Raw genomic sequence first — 19,642 nt, forward strand, 5'->3', positions numbered from 1 at the left:
GCTCCCTAGCAGGTAAATGACACTCATCTGAATATATGACTGAATAGCCAATAGGCCAAGAAAGTCTAAAATAACTACTAAATACACCATTGTAACTAATTTTAATGCACATACATACATATTTTTTATCTTTACAAAGGATGACATCATATGATGCATAACTTTATCTACAAAAAAATACTTTTAAAGCACATGCAGTACAGATCAAAAGTTTAGACACACCTCATTCAATGTGTTAATTGCTTTATTCTCATTACTATTTACATTGTAGAATCTCACTGATGGCATCACAACTATGAATGAATACATGTGGAGTTATGTACTTAAAAAAAGTGAAATAATTGAAAAGGTAAAATAATTGAAAACATCTTTTATAGTGTAGTTTCTTCAAAATAATCACTCTTGCTCTGTTGATTTTTTATTTTTTTGGCATTCCCTCGATGAGCTTCAAGAGTAGTCACTTAAAATGGTTTTCCAACAATATTGAATGAGTTCCCAGATGTGAGAATTCCAAGGATGTGCGAAGCAGTAATCAGAGCAAAAGGTGGCTATTTTGAAGAAACTAGAATATAAAACTTGTTTTCATTTTTTTTTATCTTTTTTTGTCAATTACTTAACTCCACATGTGTTCTCTCTTAGTTTTGATGCCTTCAGTGAGAATCTACAATGTAAATAGTCATGAAAATAAAGCAAACACATTGAATGAGATGTGTCCAAACTTTTGGTCTGTACTGCATATCACACATTATCACTAATTATGTTTTATCTCTTCATTTCAGATGGTCAGTTAAGATTGATTTGTTAAGATTTGTGAACTGCTGACATCATGGCATCTGGAAGACAACTACGTAGCGGGAAAGTGGTCAGCGATACAAGTGAAGGGGATGAACCAACTGAGAAGAGACCAAAGGTGGCAACTACTGCCACAATGTCACTCAATGATGTGTATCCCATTGGGCAACCCAGTTCCAGCATCAGGGGCTCTCAACTTCCTACCAATCGCCAGGCGTTCCATTGTTTCCTGCATTTGAGGAATGAGAATCCCAACAGCAACAATAGGTCTCTAGATCATGATGCGGTGGCCGTAGTACTGCCAATCTGGAATATGGCAAGGATTAAAACACTAACTAGACCAAATGCAGTCAACCGCTTCATGATCCTCCATGAAAGTACAGGAAAATTGTCCAAAACAAGGGACAGACAACAAACCACAAGTTGAGAAACAAACTGACTTTCTGAAGGACCTCGCCAAGATATTTGATATTGGAGCAAAAGATGATGTGGAGGAGATAAGAAGCAACAGGCTGCTCACAAAGGAGGCCAAGGAAGAGGATGTCAATTTCTACTTGGACCACCAGACCACTCGCCTGGCACACGTCAGGTCATGACAAGGTGTTTGAGAAGAAGTTTAGAGACAAAAGCTTTAGAGAAGAAAGAAAAGAGAGAATGTTTTAATTGTTATTGTTGTAAGGTTACCTTTTAACCTTGCCATACTCCAGAATGGCAATACTACAACCACTGTATCATGGGCTAGAGACCTATGGTCACTGTTGGGATTATCATTCCTCAAATGCAGGAAATACTGGAACACCTGGCGATTGGTAGTTTAGAGGTCCTGAAGCTGGAGCTGGGTTGCCCAATGAGATACACATCACTAAATTACCTTGGGGCAGTAGTTGCCACCTTTCTTCTCTTCTCAGTTGGTTCATCCTGTTCACTTGTACCGCTGACCAGTTTCCTGCTGCGTATTTGTCTTCCAGATGCCGTGATGTCAACTGTTTACAAATCTCAACAGATTAATCTTAATTAAAATAAATTAATTAATAAATTAATTAAATAAAACATAGTTAGTGATATGTGATATATGTGCATTAAGAGTAATATTTTTTAGATAAAGTTTTATGCATCATATAATGTCATCCTTTACAAGCATACAGATATGTATGTTTGTGCACGCTAAAAACAGTTGGGTCAAAAATAACCCAACTATGGGTCAAAAATGGACCCATTCTCTACTTGGGTCAATTTGACCCAACTATGAGTCAAGAATTGGGTCTTTTAGTGTAAAACAACTCATACATATTGGTCATATCCTTTACTTGGGTAAAAAAAAAAAGGGTCAATTTGTGTAAAACTACCCATAAAGTGGATTGGGCCTTTTTTTATTATTATCCATAATTGGGTTACTTTTGACCCAACTGTTTTTAGAGTGTGCATTAAAAATTGTTACAATTTACACAGGTGCTCATGTGTTTCTACCATATGGAAGAACATTTTATTAGCTTTCATTTGGTACCACTTACAATGCTATAGCATCAACCTCTGGGAAGCTACAATGAAAACAAGGACATAATATCCCGAATTTTGGAACGTTTTAAAAAAAACTTCAACAGTAAAACTACATGGCTCTTGAGGCAGGCATAGCCAAGGTCTATAATTAAAATAACTGGTGTATTTAGTTATTTTAGACCTTGGAGAATGGCAACAATATCAGTTTGCATATGTTTGATCAAAAAGGTAAAATTTGAAGCGATCTAATGGACATATCTGCTGCGTTGCAATTAGAATTCCCCCAGTACAGATTTTCCAAGTAAGGAGCAGTCATTAATCGTGACTTAAAATAATTGTGGCGTTAAAGGAACTTTAAATGAACTCAAAATTAACACACTAATTTTGACATCTTTTATACTTTGATCAAGAAAATGATTCAATACAATTGCCTTGCCTTGGCAGCCATGTGATGTACAGTATCTCACAAAATTGAGTACATTTCGATGAAATGAAAAGTAGTCAGTGTATAGCTTATGTAACAGTGTAAATGTATTGTTACATCAAAATAACTCAACATACTGCATAGCCAAAAACAGTTAAACTCCTAACAACAAAAGCGAGTACACACGCAAATGAAAATGTCCAAATTGAGTACAGTCATTTTTCCTGGACAGTGTTATGTGATTTGCTAGTGTTGCAAGGTCTCAGGTTTGAATAGGGAGCTGGCGTGTTAAATTTCGTATTACATCTCTCATACTGGTCACGGAAAGGTCAACATAGCACGGTTAGCACCTCTGACAAAGATGGCAAATCCAGGGTTAACAGACTCAGGGTTCTCACTAAACCTGCTTTGTGAAATGAACCCCAGACCAGCTTATCTCTTTCTGTTGTTTAATTGTGGAGTGGGGGTGGTTTCTGTAAAACAAATACAATACAATACAATATAAATTAAACATGAGTGATTTTTTGGCTGTACAATGCTGCTTAGCTGAACTACTTAACTGTGCATAAAGTCCAAATTAGTACAAGTACCATTTACTTAAAGGAATATATATGACTTATAACTACTAGTAACACCTGGGGTCTATTTCAGAAAGCAGGTTTAGTGAGAACTCTGGGTCAAGAAACCCTGAAAGGTGGGAAACTGCATTATCCCTTTCAAAAAGGGAGGTAAATGAAACCAGAGAAAAAGAGGTAAAACTACTCTGCGTTGATATAACTACCTCAAATCAGCTGTCCTGGAACCAAAATGCAGAATTTCCTCTCTCAGTCTATGTCAACTAGCTGTTCAGGGTTAGTCTCGGTGTTGATCATGTTTGCGAAATGAACCCCAGACCTGACATTAAGGCACCTGCCCGCAAATGCACGCACACATTGAGAAATGGGAATTTGTAGAAGCTTTAACGTGTTGCGACCAACTTCGTCTGTAGGCTATGTTGATAGCGTGGGTCTTACAACAAGCATAGGTGGCTAAGAACATGCTAAACTACTATAATTGAAACGGTGCCAATAACTTTACCAACAGAGAATACTGTAACTTCACAAACACAGTTCCACCTGGCTTCTTCTTTTTTTTTTTTTTTTTTTACAAATACTTTACATATGTTTATAATTCATATATTTTTGCATTTTAGTTTTTTGTTTTTTTAAAATACCTAATAATTAGCGCTATCTAGTGGTGAACTAATAATTAATTCATTTTAAAAATACACTATTGATTTCAATCATGTGCAAAAAATATTTGCTACCTCATCAATGTACATTTTTATAACATATAAATATATAATCATAGGTCTAGTAACCGGTAATTATATTACACAGCTGGAGCCTCACCTTACAAGAGGCTGACATGTTTCGCCGTCATCTTCCTGCTACGGATGCCCAAAGGACAACTTTGCGAACGTAGTTAGCCCTGCTTCCTGATAGTATCTGACCCAGTGGATCGACTTATCTTTGCTTACCTTCCACGGTTGGGGCCTGCAGTTGGTCATCGCTAAATCCCGTGATTCGGGCTCCCGCTGCTTGTCGCCCTCTGCTTTGCTCTTGCAAGCTTTTACTAGCTTTTTCCACTGCTATATAAAAAAAAAAGACTTGACTTGACTAGCCGCTCGTTAGCTGCTCAATCCAGCCTATGGCTCGGGCTAACGCTCACTTTAGCCGCTCTTGTTAGCTGCTCCGGCTAACTCTAGCTCGTTCGGTCTTTCGTTGTCGCTTGCCGGAGTTCTCGCCGGCTGCCAAGTCGCTGCACTCGTCAAGATGCTTGCTCGCTTAGGCCAAATAACTCTTTGACTGCCAGACGTTTTCAGAAAAGGGATGCTGTGGGTGCCAGCCGATTTAAGCATTTTGACTGATCTTTCAAGGTCCACAGAAAATTTTGTGTTTGGACTATGGAAACACACATACTGTACTACCAAATGAAAGATTGGACTCTCATCTTTCATCAGAAAAAAAAGTTTGTTTCTACCTTATTCCGTTTTTCAGTAATCAACAATAGAAAATGGTTAGTTTCACCCAAATGCTCTGTTTTGAAACAAAATACGGAGAAATCAAGCTTTTTGTGAAATGATATTATTTCATGCACTCTAGTGAATTTGACACCTTTTTTTTCCATGAATGATGCCACAAACACCTAAACAGTGCTTTACTTCTGTAAAACACTACCACCAACAATGAAAAAGTGTTTTTTTGATAGCAAAATATGTTTATTTACATTCAACAGTGTAACAATTTGACAAAACAATTTGGCAAACTATTTACAAATGTGTGCAACCGTGGTACTATTTACAATTGTGTGGATGTTTCAAATACAGTTTTTCTTTTTGTAACACTCCCCTGCGTGCAAGGGGACGCAGCAGGATTTCCACAACAGATTAGTTTCACTGCGATTGCCCCTTCGCGTGCAGACGCTACACTTTCTTCCCGGCTTTTTTTTCCGGGGAATAGCAAGTATATACTGCAGTGTGTGTTTGGCCATGTTGCCATCAAGTCTACTCTCAGGATCATGATACGGTGACGTTACGGTGGTGTTACGTCTGGCTTCCTCATGTCCTTCAGTTCATATACCGGGTGGTAAGGAGATGTTCTGATCCATCTTATCCACTCCATTCATGGTGGCATCGTAGACCATAACCAGTGTCTTCTCCGTGATCAGACTGTACCCACTCCTCCGATGAATATGCATTGGACTCGGGGTACTCTTCGTCGTCCGATTGAACGTCCGCCAGTGCAGAAGTGCTCGGTTGTGCTCCGCGTTTTCCTGCGTTAGCATCGCTAGCCGGTGAGGCTTTATGACGTGATCATAGCCGCGTCAACGCTTCCAACTTCGGCGTCAACCTCGGAGTCACCATCATCATCATCGTCGACATCAATGTGCTCTTTAGCATTGGTCGATGCTTTTCGTCTTTGAAAAAAATGCTCAAGCGTGAGCTGCTTGCAACCGGTCGCCATTTTCACTTCCCCAGCCATTCTCCTCTCAACACTCTAGCTCCTCACGTCTTCTACTGACGCCTACTCAATCTTGTCCAAAGAGAGTCATCGCTGCCATCTAGTGCCCAAAAATAGGCATTATACTAACTAGATCTGCTTGATACTTTCAGCACAGCTGGCCAAGGCTTTCCTCCACCCGTTTCCAAAAAAAACAACAAAAAAAAACATAGTGAACGTCTTTTAACGTCTTTGGCAGTCCTCCGTAGGATTTTACTAAACATTATTTAAAGTTTTTGGCAGTCAAAGAGATAATAATCGGTAGTAGGCTTGAGAAGTTTGGTCTCTCTGAGTTAGCGTAGTGCGCGTGCTTCAAAATGTTCGAGCTTTGGCTGCATTCGACTACTTAGCAGCATCTAGTGGTCAACTTTTACACACTGTACCTTTAAATCTTCTTATTATTTTTACTTTATTTTATACAGTACATGTCAACAAAATTGAATTTCATTTATTCAAACTTGAAACTGCAAAATTCAGATTTGAAAAGGAGTGTAAGTTATAAAAATAAATGTTTGGGAAAAAATCTAATGAATAAAAATGGATCATTCAGTTCAATTAAACAAATCACTTGTCTAAACTAATACTCCTTGTGCACTCTACAAAACAAAACCTGTTCCCTGGGGCCACACGCCCCACCTGACATGCACCATACCCCCAGTAACCCTGCCTACCTATTTAAGAAGGACTTGAGTGGTGTGAAAGAAAATGCGAAAAAAAATAAAGAAAGGAAGAAGAAAGCAGGATTGTTTTGTATTATACTGCACAATGTCCAATTCTTCGTATTCCTGGTGGTTGTGGCGATTATGTCGAAGCTAATATTTCCAATTGTCACGAACGCAACACTGCTGGAGCGCCGCTCCTCTGCTCCACACAGCTAGTAATCACTTTCCTACTTGTGCTCATGTTGACTTGCACATGGAAGGAGCAACCGGGCACGTTTTTATTTTTTTTAATTTTTATTTTTTATATGAAAACAGCCAGCCGTGAAGCAAAAGAAAAGCTATTAAACCCAATGTTGTACGTTAAGATATGTGATTTGAAAGGTTATTCTCTACACAGAGATATTTGACTAGAACCCGGTGAGCCCCGGGGGAGGCTTTTTGTTTAGTGTTATGTTGTTGGCGCCGTTTCCTGCAATTCGATGGGAAGCACATTGAAATTAGCACAAAATACGTTCTATCGGCCCCTTTCGGACTAAAGCTGGATGTGGACAGAATCGGTGATAAGGGACGGAGCAGAGGCAGACGGCGAAAGCTAAACTTGTCTCGCCATCCGACGAGTGGTCGTCAAACGCGAAAAACTGAGGTAATTCTGCTTCTGTATACTCATATTGCCCGCTTGTCATGTGGGCTCTGTCTGATACGGTATTGCTCCATATTAGTTTCAGCTAGTGTACTAGACCCGACATGGAGTCAGTCTGCTCATGTGAAATGAAATGGCGTGCATGTGTGAAAGAACCTCTCACCCCACCACTCGTGGTGTGCACTGACTTGGCTAATCCATCAGCAATGGGGACAGGACCCTTTATTTCGGCTACCGTCTTGTTTAATGTTCCTTTACAAAAGTACGTACTGTGTTCTGTCATTAATGCTATCTAACATGTTGTCTGGTGAGACAGGCTAGTAGGAGGAGTATATATTTTATATTTGTGTTGACAGTAAGGCTGAGCAATTTTACTCCCCTTCACTATTGTGATTGCGATTTAATACGCTATAATTCCACCCCCCCCCCCCCAGGTTCCTTTCTCATGTGTTTTAAAAACACAAGCAATAAATTAATCTGAATTACAATTAACAATACTATACATAGATATATTGGTCTTATAGGTTAGGTCTACGCTAAAACAAAGGCAAATATCAAAGACGGCTTGTTTACTTCAATCAGAGTTAATTTACCAGGGTTTTTCCTGTGCACAAAATTCAGAGGCGGCCACCTCCACCTTATTTGCTCGCCATCTCCATCCTGAGTGACTGATAATGAATGAATGCTTTAACATAATAATAGTCATATTATTATTGGAACTATTATTGAAACATGGAATATTTTGTATATAAAAAATTTAAGCGAGTCAGTTTATTTTAGAGAATATATGCACGTCATGGCGCATAGTCAGGATTAGGGATGTTCGATACCACATGTTTCCCGACCGATATGCAACTCTTGATACCAAATACGAATACCATTATTATGGTATGCTATATTATTTTTCCTGAAAATTGCATGAAGTTAATGGCAATTTTGTGTTCATATTATTTCTAACTTCCTGTCCCTGATCGTAAAACGGACGCTCGAGGGCGGCCGACAATGGTATCAGTCCCCGCCATGAGTACCGATACCTTAAAATAAGACTGGTATTGGCACTAATACCTGGTATCGGTAGTCACCCATCATAGTCAAGATAATACCACCTCTGCCTCAATTTGAGCCAGGAAAAATCCTACAACTAAACACTTTTGTCTTGCAGTCGTTTAGGTTTTTACTACAATTCAAACAAAATTCTACCAAACAATTGTGGCATGAACATAAGTCAGTAAATTAAATAGATGTTTTTTTAAATTTAAAAATTACATCAGTTACATGTTTGTTTTTTAATGGAATGGGCTTTGCGTCGTTATCTCATTCGAGTTACATGTTAGATGAAATGCACTGACTGCAAGCCATCCCTCTGCTAAATTAACATTGCCATACTGTTGTTATACTGTGCCCGTGTGCTGTATGCACTTGATTAAACTATTGGTAAATGACACCAAATACACTAATTCCCAAAAATATGAATAAAAAAAATCCAGAGAAAATGTGTCTTGATAAAGATTAGCCTATTCCTTGAACAGTCAGCAGTCCAATAAAAAAACAAACTGACCCCTAACGTAGTGTTCAACCTTAAATTTGGAAAAACCTATGGTGTATATTATACATTTCTCTTTGTCAGTCTCTTTTAAAATAATCAGACTTCTAAATAAGGTCTTGAATCCCTGAGAGACTGTGGGAAAGATCCTCTTTCCCCCCCACATGTTATTTGATCCAGAGTTCTTCAGGCTTCTGATGCTTCATACCACATATTAGATTAGGTCTTAATCAGATATACATGGAGGCCCTTTAATTCCTGTTTAACTAGTCAGATTAATCAGAACTGTTTCGTGGCACACCGTACATGGCCACACAAACTTTCTCTGTGGATACAAATACACAAATGTTTTTTCACTGTCATATTTACTTACTCGTCACCTTATATTTTACACAAATTACATAAACCACCTAACCACTTTGATTCTATCCTATAACATACTAATATTGACAAATGGCCTATGCAGATATATACACAGGACTGAGTCTATATTGTTTGTATGCATAAATTAGTTCTGGTTTCCTGGAATGTTTGTGGCGCTCGCTCAGAAGCAAAAAGAATAAAAACTTTAAACCATCTCTTAAAATTAAAAGCAGATATTTGCCTCCTACAAGAAACCCACCTACAAAAATCAGAAGAAAAATTACTTATTGATAAGAATTTTAGCCAAGCGTACTCTGCCCCTTATAATAGTAGACAAAGAGGAGTCTGTATACTCATACATAAGAATTTACTCTTTACTTTAAATAATACAATAACAGACCCAGAGGGTCGATACATTATTATTCAGGTGACTATATTTAATAAAATATATACACTTGGTAATTTATATGCCCCTAATAATGATGATCCGGCCTTTTTCCATGAATTTTTCTCTCAGCTGTTTGATTTAGCAGCGAACTCTAATATTATTATTGGAGGAGACTTTAACACAGTCTTAAATCCATTAATTGACCGTTCTAATAATACAACATGTAGGCGATTACAATCTACTAAAGTAATAGGGGAATATATGGATGACTTTGGCCTCGTCGACAGCTGGAGACTTAAAAACCCAAATAAGAAGGAATTTACCTTCTTTTCCGCTGTGCACCGGTCTTTTTCAAGAATTGATTATTTTCTTACAAATAACTCTATTGCTGATAAAACTGTTACAAAAATACATCCTATTATTATTAGCGACCATGCACCAGTCTCCCTTTCCCTACAAGTTGATTATACCTTTAAACCACCACCGACATGGCGGTTTAACATCTCACTGCTAAACGACGCAGAGTTTGACAAAATTATAAGAAAAGAATGGGCAGACTTTTTGGAAATAAATGACTCTCCAGACCTATCGCCATCTCTTCTCTGGGAAACTGGGAAAGCAGTAATTAGAGGTAAAATTATATCATATTCATCTTATAAAAAGAAACAGGATCAAAAATCAGAAAAAGACTTGGAAGATAAAATTTAATTACTGACGGATGAGTACGCAATAAACCCAAATAACCAAATATGGACTGACTTACAAAATACAAAAATACAGTTAGACGATATGCTAACTAAAAAGACAGAATTTATAATACAACAATTGAGATATAACAACTTTGAATATAATAACAAATCAGGTAAATTTCTTGCAAACCAACTTCAACGCAATCGGGAAAAGTCTCTAATAACGGCTATTAAAAGGACAACTGGTGAATGCACACAATCACCAGAAGAAATTAATCACATTTTTTATAACTATTACCGTAACCTATACTTAGAAACTAACAAGCCTAACCCTGAGCATATTGGGGCATTCCTCAGTAGCTTAAATATACCTCAGTTAACTACTGAATATAAAGACATGTTAGATGCACCACTTACTATAAACGAGTTGTACTGTGCTCTAGATAGTATGCCTAATGGCAAAGCACCTGGCCCGGATGGTTATCCGGCTATATTTTTTAAGCACTTCTGGTTAATGCTTGCTCCACTATTCGTAAGAGTAGTAACAGAAATTAAAACTAAGGGTTACATACGCCCACACATGAATACAGCAGCAATTAAACTTTTATTAAAGCCAGAAAAAGACCCCACCTTTCCATCAAGTTACCGTCCGATTTCACTAATTAACACTGATATTAAAATTATCACTAAGGCTTTCACATCTAGACTAGAAACAGTAATCTCGACAATCATTCATAGCGACCAAACAGGCTTTATTAAAGATCGGCACTCTACTAATAATATTAGGAGACTCTTTAACCTTATTAGCATGTCACAGCGGCATGATAAAAAGGCAGTTATTATATCACTGGATGCAGAAAAAGCTTTCGACAAAGTTAACTGGTCCTTCCTCTTTGCTGTTTTAAATAAATTTGGCTTTGGGAAATCATTTATCCACTGGGTATCAGTATTATATGATTCTCCAAAAGCTACAGTTACTACTAATGGGATTATATCTCAGAGCTTTACTTTACAGAGAGGCACAAGACATGTTTGCCCACTATCCCCTTTATTATTTGCAATATTTATTGAGCCACTTGCATTAGCCATACGCCAGGAAAGAAGGATTCAAGGAATTCACTCTGGGGTAACAGAACATAAAATTAATCTATATGCCGATGACATCTTACTTTATTTAGAAAAGCCGGCTACTTCGCTAGGGGAAGTATTTAACTTAATAACTAAATTCTCACAGTTATCAGATTATTCTATTAACTAGACAAAATCAACACTTCTACCTATTACAGAAAATTCATGGAACCCTGCAAGCCAGGACCCACACTACTCATTTCCTATAGGTAATTTAAAATACTTAGGCATAAAAATCTCACCTAAATTAACTGATTTAATTCATTTAAATTTTTCTCTAATTCTGGATAACATTTATAGTGACTTGGAGCGCTGAAATAATCTTCCTATTTCTCTAATAGGACGAATAGCCACCATTAAAATGAAAGTTTTACCCAAAATAAACTATTTTTTCTCAATGATTCCATTTAAACCTACGGCTAAATGGTTCCAGTTGTTGGACTCAGCCGTTACAAAATTTTACTGGAATAAAAAAAAGCAAAGATTAGTCTATCTACTCTTCAGAAAAGTAAATCCAAAGGTGGTCTAGAGGCACCAAATTTTATGTACTACTATATAGCTAACCAGCTGCAATATATCGTTCTATGGGCACAACCCAACAGAGACACTAACTGTTGGTTGGAACTAGAACAGAAGGATTGTAATAACCTCAGACTTCGAGATTTACTCTTTATTACAACATCGATTAAGCGTCATAATTGTTTTAAAAACCCAATGATTTCCGCCACCGTGACTGCCTGGTGGAAGGCACTAGAATCGACAAAAGCCCAAGTGGAGCCCTGTGGACTTTCTCCCCTATGGCATAACCCCGACTTTCAACTTAACAACCAACCGTTTCATTTAGCTGTGTGGGAGCAGAAAGGAATTACACATCTCCACCATCTCTTCTCAGATAATATGTTTATATCATATACATCCTTGCTCCAAAAATACAATATAAAAAACTGAATTTTTTTACATTATCTACAAGTTAAAAATATGATAAAGAAAAAAATTCCAACACTTCGGGGTACGCTCCAACCGCCTGTTTTAGCTAAAGATATTAACAAGCTTTCTCCGACAACAACAAAAAAACTTTCAAAAATATGTAAGTTTCTTTCATATACTGATAAAATGTCTTTACCCATCTCGAAATGGGAGACAGACTTGTCTATAGCACCGGAACCTGACTTTTGGATTCAAGTTTGTGAAAACGCATTTAAAATGACAAAACACACAAATTTACAACTTATCCAATATAAAATTATTCACAGAACATACATTACTCAATATATGATGAAGAAAATGGGACTCAGACTCCGACATTTGTCTCCAATGCTTACAAAACACTACAGACACTTATGTTCATGCTTTATGGTTATGTACTCCGGTTATGTATTTCTGGACTAAAGTCTTAGAAAAACATTCCGCTATTTTGGACTGTAGGATACCTTTATCTCCAAACTTGTGTTTGCTAGGTGACCTAACAACAACTGACTTACCACATAAACAATTTCAATCTACACTTGTAGCCCTTACTATCGCTAAAAAAACAATTCTTGTTAACTGGAAAAATAAACAAACTCTGAATATCGACCAATGGTCTAACCTCCTCATAAATCACATTTTAATGGAAAAAATATCTGCCTCAAATAAAAACCAAATATCAAAATTTATAGAAACATGGTCTACGTATATAGAATTTTTCAACCTAATTCTGGTTACTTAATTCTGTCTGTTAGCGAGAGCCACTACATCGTGATAACTTACATTGATGTTTCTGCATTTGGCAATTTATTATTATATTATATTATTCGTATGGGATTTTTTTTAATGGGCTTTAGGTGAACTGATGAATACACACACGCTCGCACGCACGCACGCACACACACACGCACATACACATACTCACCCACACATACTCACCCACATACAAAAAAATAAATAAATATATATATGTATATATATATATATATATATATATATATGTATATATATATATATTTGTGTGTATATGTATATATATGTATATACTGTATATTTAAAAAAAAAACATTTATTAATTTTTTTTTAATTTATTTGTTTTTTAAAAAAAAAAGGAGAGCAATGATGATGTCAAATCGAATGAACAATACTGTGCCCTCCTGGAGAAAAAACAAAAAAACAAAAAAAAACAAATACACAAATGGTGTGAATTACTTGATAATTTAATTAGGAAATGCCTTGCTTAAAGGCAGTGTGAGCAAAGTATTCTTGGGGGACAAAGTGTTTGCCAATTATCTTCCCTGTGCAACATTTCTCAGCCAACAAGACAAATTACTAATTTGCTTCAACCTCCAAATCACATTGCATAGCTACTTCTGCCATGATTACCAACAATAGTTGACGAGCCATGCTACATGCTATTGTTATGCTGTCAGGGTCACGGTTCGGTATGTACTCCGTGCAACAGGCAGTGTTTGGGTTTTATGAATGTAAATAGATATGGGCACTGAAAGCCATGTTAGCATTCCAAGCATATGGAAGTTTCATGTGATTGAATTCAGCCGTTTAAGTGTCACTTTGAAATGGAGGTTTAAATCCACTTGCATCAGCTCTCTACTTTGCTTCACCATTTACTAGTACTGCTATTAAAAAAATATGCAGCCATATTATGTATGCATGCATAGCATACATACAAATATGTGTTTATGACGTCGCCACGATTGTTTTACAACACTGCTTTGATTAGGGCTGAACGATTAATTGCATTTGCAATTAAATTGCGGTTTGACTAAACAGGATTACGTAATTGTGAGAAGCTGCGATTTAAATGTGCATTGATTTTGGGAGGGGGGGGGGAGAGCTCAGTATTGTTCATTCGACATGTCATCATCATTGCTCTTTGAAGAGAGCGGAAGTAGGGAAAGGGGGGGTAGCAGGAACGTCACCGCTGTAACTAAAGCCTGACACCATAAGTGCACGTAATTTTGGTGAGGTTTTTTTTTGTCACATGAGACCTTGAGACGAGTGTCTAATTTTGATTTTAAAACAACACTTCACTGTTGTGAGTTATAACTTTTCGGCTGCCGGTGCGTCGCACGTTTTGTAAACTGAGTGTACACGCAAGTGTGCGGCAGCTGCTGATAAATTTGAGTTGTCCTATATTTTGAGGCTAAATAGGTATGTTGTGTCGTCCAATTTCACGAATGAAAATTAGGACGGACAAAATGATTATTGCCTGTCGTTACTCACCGTCATTTAGGTGCCGCCGCCGCAGCCTCTTTTAATGTTCATGTATTGTGGCGTTGGTGAACTAATCGGGCCAAGCGGCGAACAAACAACAACTCTTTAATGACAATTTGCAAGTAACTGTCTGCAGTAATCACGCCAGAACACAACAGCTCCGTCTGAACGTGCTAAGCTTACCAAAACACGGCCCATCCAGACCATGGGAAACTATGCAACCTGCGACCCACCCAAAAAGATTGCTTCAGAAAGCTAGTGGTTTTTTAAATCAAATCGGAAAATGTTACGTCATGTATGCAGGTATAATTTTACTTTGCCTACACTTTAACATGTGTGAGTTTACTGACTGGAGATTGCTAAGTTTTATCTTTTAAATATGTATATTGAATTTATTTATTGATAAATGCACTTAATGCAGTGTTCAAAAAGTTTACCTGTCATGTTTCATGCAATGTAAAAAGTTGGATATGTTGAAGTGGTAAATTGTAACTAACTAATTGTAGTAGAAAAAAACTGTGATATTAAAGCTTAATTTGCCTTTATCTTAAGATCCTGTAATCTATAATAGATCTGATATTGTTTATTATAATTAACTTTTTGTTGGGTAAAAAATTCATTGAAAAGGACCTTGAAAAAAATAATCGCACATAATATTGCAATCGCAATAGGGTTAGGGTTAGTGCAAATGGATTAGTTTTCTATTCTTTCTTTCATATACAAAATGTCCCAATCTACCATCTTTCTTTGTTTGTCTCTGTCTTAGAGGTCATGCACAAATCCAGCCTTGACCTTTGGCCTCAAGCTTTAGACACTGCTGCATTGTGAAGGCCAGGCATGCATTGTGTTTCCTTTCCTCCACTTTTTAATTATGCAAAGTACGAGCCAGGCTGTCCTCAGAAGTTCTCCTACACATGCAAAGAGCTACAGCTTTTTCAAACTTAGTGTGAAAAAGCATCTCCCTCGTGGCCCCCTGTCTTTCTTGTAGCCTTAGAGGGTGCCGTGACATTCCCAACGAGTTGCCAATCTCCTGTAAACAATCCTGGCATTGACACAGGCGCTGATTAGGAAGTTGTGAAAGTATTCTCACAAAGGCACAGTGGTAAATAATGAGATCAGGATTCAACCAAATGGTTTCCATTCATGACTTTTTCTGAAATGAGGTGTGCTAAAGGACAACACTTTTCAGGAACATTCCCATTCTAATCTTCAAAAATGTCCATTTTTTTCCCCTAACTTTGTCATATTGCTATTCCACATGAATTGACCAGTCATCAAATTCATTCATGCAGGCATAATTACTCTGCTCTGTGCAGAGATGCTGTGTGCCGATACCGTACGGCTGCACTTGTGCTGTCTTTTAGAAACACTCTGATAGCACGACACATGATACCAGCCTTTCTACATATGCTATGTTCTCCCTGAGCATGCAGTGTGCAGTTTGACAAATAGTTTGCGCGTGCTTGAAGCCATTTAACTACCGCAAAATAGTGATGCGTCCATTGTACTGTAAATATGAGCAAACACATTGCTTCTTTTTGCAAATGTCTGCTAGCTTAATGCTAACAAATACTGCAAAATGCTACAGAGTGGCTAACAAATAGATACATTTATAAGAAAATAGAATTTTAAAGGCCAAGGTTTTGTTGTTGAATTTGACTCTTTTCTTGACATTTACTGTTCACATTAATTTAAAAGTATTTTGTTACATTGATGAAAGATCTGACTTATTGTACTTTAAAGCAATTCAGAATCTTAATTACAATTATTGAATTAGAATTATGAAAATATTTTCATTTCATCCTTGGTGATGCAAATTGTCGCTGCTATGTGGAAAAACACTTATCTCCATTTTTGTCTTTTTTATTTTTTTGGGATGAAACTGAATGCAGACATCCCAAAAACATAAAAATCAAAAAAATGCAAAAAATTGACATTGAAAAAGTGTTTTTCACATAGGGGCAATGAAATGTTTGTGTAACACTTAAGTGATTATAACACTAAATCATTTAACCTTTACAAAATTTAATTTGAAATTTAATGTTTGTGGAGTTTTTATTATGTCCTATTTAAGAAATGAATAGAAGATTGTTTCCAATTGCCTGAGGGGATTTCTCCTAAAAAACTACATAGACACCTCGGTGCAGAAGGGAGGAGTCCCAGGGGTCCCAGGGTGCATACAGGGGTGGTGACACAGCTGATTAGGGAGGCACGGGAGAGCAAAGGAGATCTGGCAGTTCTGTGGCTGGACCTTACCAACGCTTATGGATCGATACCACACAAGCTGGTGGGAGTGGCCCTGAGTAGATACTATGTTTCAGAGAAGTTTCGAAATCTCATCCTTGACTACTACAACAATTCGACGTCTCGAGAAGGGCATCATTACTGGCTGCACAATCTCTGTGTCTCTGTTTGCACTGGCCATGAACATGCTCGTTAAGTCTGCAGAAGTTGATTGCAGGGGTCCACTGTCCAGATCGGGCACCCGACAATCACCGATCAGAGCATTTATGGTTGATCTCACTGTGACCACAACCTCAGTGCCTGGATGCAGGTGGCTTCTTCAAGGCCTCTAACAGCTCATCACTTAGGCAGGAATGAGCTTCAAGCCTGCAAAATCTAGATCCTTAGTCTTAAGGAAAGGGAAAGTCTCTGATCAGTTCCGCTTTATGCTGGAAGACACAATTCAATTAGTGTCAAAAAAGCGAAGAGTGAAGAGTTTGGGCAAGCTTTTTACTGGCAACATGAAGGACACCGATGCAGGGGACCAGCGATGACTTCGACACATGGCTCTCAGTAGTGGACAAGTCAGGACTTCCTGGAAAGTTTAAGGCTTGGATTTACCAGCATGTCATCCTCCCTTGTCTCCTCTGGCCACTGCTTATTTATGAAATCCCAATTACCACTGTGGAGGGCTTTGAGCAGAAGGTCAGCCGATTCCTGCGCAGGTGGCTGGGCGTATGACGTCCTCCCTAGCCCTGCCAACCTGTTCACCTGGGGCCTGATACTCACCTGCTTACCAACTCTGTCAGAGAAGGGGATCATTAGAGCATATCCTCAGCGGCTGCTCAAATGCCTTGGGAGACGGGCGTTATCGTTGGCGCCATTACCAGGTCCTGAAGGCAGTAGCAGACACCATCTGCTCTGGCATCAACATCAGCAAGCAGCTACAGCAATCCAAGACTCGAATTGCCTTTGTCCGAGCAGGTGAGAAGCCTCAACCACCCAGAAAGACCCAAGAGGCCCTGCTCGCTACAGCAAAAGACTGGCAGATCCTGATTGACCTAGTGAGACAGTTGAGATTCCCGGACACCATTGCAGTCACGTCACTTTAACCAGATATGGTCTTGATGTCCGCGGTAAGCAAGTAGGTGGTGCTGCTTGAACTAACTGTGCCCTGGGCAGATCGAGTAGAGGAAGCCCAGGAGAGGAAGAGGGCCAAGTACGCAGACCTGGTAGCGGACTGTCGACGGAATGGATGGAAGGCCCGCTGTGAGCCTATTGAAGTGGGCTGCAGGGGCTTCGCAGGACAGTCTCTACACCGGGTCCTGGGACCCTTAGGGATTTGTGGACTGGACAGGCGAAGAGCCATCAAAAACATCCTGGAGGCTGCTGAGAAAGCTTCACGGTGCCTCTGGTTAAGGAGGGGGGGGACACGTGGCAAAGTGCGCTACCTGGACACAAGTCAGGACCTGATCACCCCCGGCTGGGTCGCCCAGGTGAGGGTGTCTGATGCAAGACTTGAAACACCGTATGACCCCGGGTACATCACTGACGATGTGTCCAGGTTGCACCACAAGGTTTATTAAAGTAGAAGAAGACTTGATGTGCTATTATTAATCAATATCGGATTAAAGTGAAGTGAACAGAACCCTCTACAACCCTGAATAAGATAAGCGGTGTTGAAGATGGCTGGACAGACATTCCTTTCTAAATTCTATATGGAGATTAGAAGATTTTATGGATAATTTTTAATTTAAACTTTCCAAGGGTATTGGTGCTTCCCCCGTAATTCCTAGTGTAATTTGAAATGCTTTTCCTCGCAGTGTAATGCTTTTCTGCCCTTTTGGGGCACTTTCTAGGAAGAGGGCTCTAAACATCAGAGGACCAGTCAGGCAAAGCCTTGTAAAGTTGTCTAGTTGTTCACACATGCGTTCAATGGACACCCACTTTCGAATGGCCCCATTGCTATTCTGTGAATTAGGTTGATGGGTGTCATGATGGCTGGGTGCATTAGGGTCAATATTTCCTGGCCTCTTATTGCAGTCTGTGAATCCTGTATTTGTACCCAAAAGGATCAAGTATTAGGTCTGGGCGATTATGGAAATAATAATAATCACGATAATTTTTTTGATTTAGATTGATATCACATTAATAAAACAAGTACGGTATTCATTGATTTTAAAACTCATTTTTTTCAACTACTAAAACTCAACTCTCAACTCTGATCATAGCCTTACGAACATTCATCTCTTCACATTGAACACTTTATTCTTTATTCTTATTCTATTCTTTTTGTCAAGTATAAAATAACATTGTAAATATCATGTGAAATTCAAGCCTCTTGCATTTGCATTCTTCATTATCAAACTTAAGCATTACATTACCTTCTTTATCATATTTATGTTATTTTCATAAGTCTGGTGACTTAATGGGCTAACTTGGGACCTCAGGGATGGTATTTTGTGCTATGTCATGGGGTAATGTGTGTTGGCATGACATAAAAAAAAATCTGTGTAGGAAAATTTCTTGAACCCCTTGAAAACTTTGAATTAAATATGACAGTGATAAAATGTGTAAGAAAGTAAAACAAGAATATACTGTACTCAAATAGCAATTGAAAACAAATACTTTGTGTTCCTATGCGTTTTGGCCTTTTAGGGTCAGTGTGGTGCTGTGCATCCATGGGGTACACGCTAATGCTACGTTCAGACGAGCAGTTGGGGAGGCATTTCTGGCGGCGCGATTGCATTGTACTCAATTGACTTCGCGCGTGGTGGGTGCTTGTGGGGGGTTTGGACGCGATGGTGTGCTGGGCGGCGTGTTTGGGACGTTTCCGGTGAGCATTTTGCTACTTTGCACATTTCGCTGGCGTTGGCTAAATTGAACTTTTGGCACCATCGCGACAGTCAATCGGTGTCGAGAGAGTCCACGTCACCAAATACGTCACACAGCAGACAAAACACAGGAAGCGGTTATGTACAGAACGTGTAGCATAGCAATAGAGGATTGCTTGACCGACGCAGTTTGCAGGCACCTGAAGCTGTACGA

General features: G+C 38.6%; 1 protein-coding gene and 1 pseudogene across 5 annotated transcripts in view; both read left to right on the forward strand.

The window, feature by feature from the left end:
* Positions 1-1,163: 1,163 nt before the first annotated feature.
* On the forward strand, positions 1,164-18,104 carry LOC144036532 (uncharacterized; annotated as a pseudogene).
* arhgap32b (Rho GTPase activating protein 32b) overlaps positions 6,658-19,642 on the forward strand; it is a 138,344-nt gene continuing 125,359 nt past the window's right edge. For all 5 annotated transcript variants that reach the window (XM_077546439.1, XM_077546441.1, XM_077546440.1 and 2 more), the window contains exon 1: positions 6,658-7,059. The gene's annotated coding sequence lies outside the window, so the exon portion shown is untranslated. The remainder of the gene's footprint in view (positions 7,060-19,642) is intronic.

This window comes from Vanacampus margaritifer, chromosome 16, assembly GCF_051991255.1.
Source record: "Vanacampus margaritifer isolate UIUO_Vmar chromosome 16, RoL_Vmar_1.0, whole genome shotgun sequence".
Classification (NCBI taxonomy): Eukaryota; Metazoa; Chordata; class Actinopteri; order Syngnathiformes; family Syngnathidae; genus Vanacampus; species Vanacampus margaritifer.